This window comes from Myotis brandtii, unplaced genomic scaffold (genome assembly GCF_000412655.1).
Source record: "Myotis brandtii unplaced genomic scaffold, ASM41265v1 scaffold274, whole genome shotgun sequence".
NCBI classification, from domain to species: domain Eukaryota; kingdom Metazoa; phylum Chordata; class Mammalia; order Chiroptera; family Vespertilionidae; genus Myotis; species Myotis brandtii.
In genome coordinates, this window is record NW_005360425.1 from 1,436,735 (window position 1) to 1,437,376 (window position 642).

A 642-nucleotide genomic window follows, 5' to 3' on the forward strand; every position below is an offset into this window, starting at 1 on the left:
GGTGGGGGGGGGGGGGGGGGGGGGGGTCGTCTATCCAATTTGTTCCTAGCTTCCAGCCTGTTAATCATATAAGAAAGCACACGAGTCAGCTAATTCTCTTCACCTGCTGCATCTAATGTCGGTTGGGCACAACCACCATGAGGTGAGAGAAGGCAAAGCTTGCCTGGAATCCTGCCTGGTTCTCTTTTGATTTCCTTCATGTCACCTTTGTGCTCCCTGCAAGCCCCCACGGGACCCCTCCGTGGGGCAGAACTGTCCAAGTCCAAGTCTTGGAAAAGGCAGGTTTCCGCAGAGTAATTTACACGTCGTGCTCAGCCCCGCCCTCCTTAATCTGCATCAACTTTCTATCCAGGTGCAAACGCCAAACACCTGAGACAGCAGCTAAGGACGAGGCTGCAGAAGCCGAGGGGCTGAGACCGCGGCGCCCCGAGCCGGTCTGTCCTTCAGGGATGGAGGGAGCTGCCAGGCCCGGCCCGGCCTGAGAAGAGGAGTGCAGCCTGGGACCCGACCTCCGCACCCATCAAGCCAGAGCAGCTGGCAGTCCTAGCCGGGCCAGAAGCGCCACCTCCGGGTCCCAGCACACCGCAGCGCACCCCAGAAATAGCCCGTTCCGCCTGCCCCTCCCCTGAGCTCGTGGTCCTC

At 60.4% G+C, this 642-nt stretch overlaps 2 protein-coding genes across 7 annotated transcripts in view; one reads left to right on the plus strand and one right to left on the minus strand.

Annotated features, from left to right (window-relative positions):
• KIAA0319L (KIAA0319-like ortholog) overlaps window positions 1–642 on the minus strand; it is a 109,334-nt gene that overhangs the window by 108,230 nt on the left and 462 nt on the right. The gene's annotated exons all lie outside the window — the stretch shown is intronic.
• The window catches only part of NCDN (neurochondrin), a 20,610-nt gene that overhangs the window by 10,604 nt on the left and 9,364 nt on the right, over window positions 1–642 (plus strand). The window lies entirely within an intron of this gene.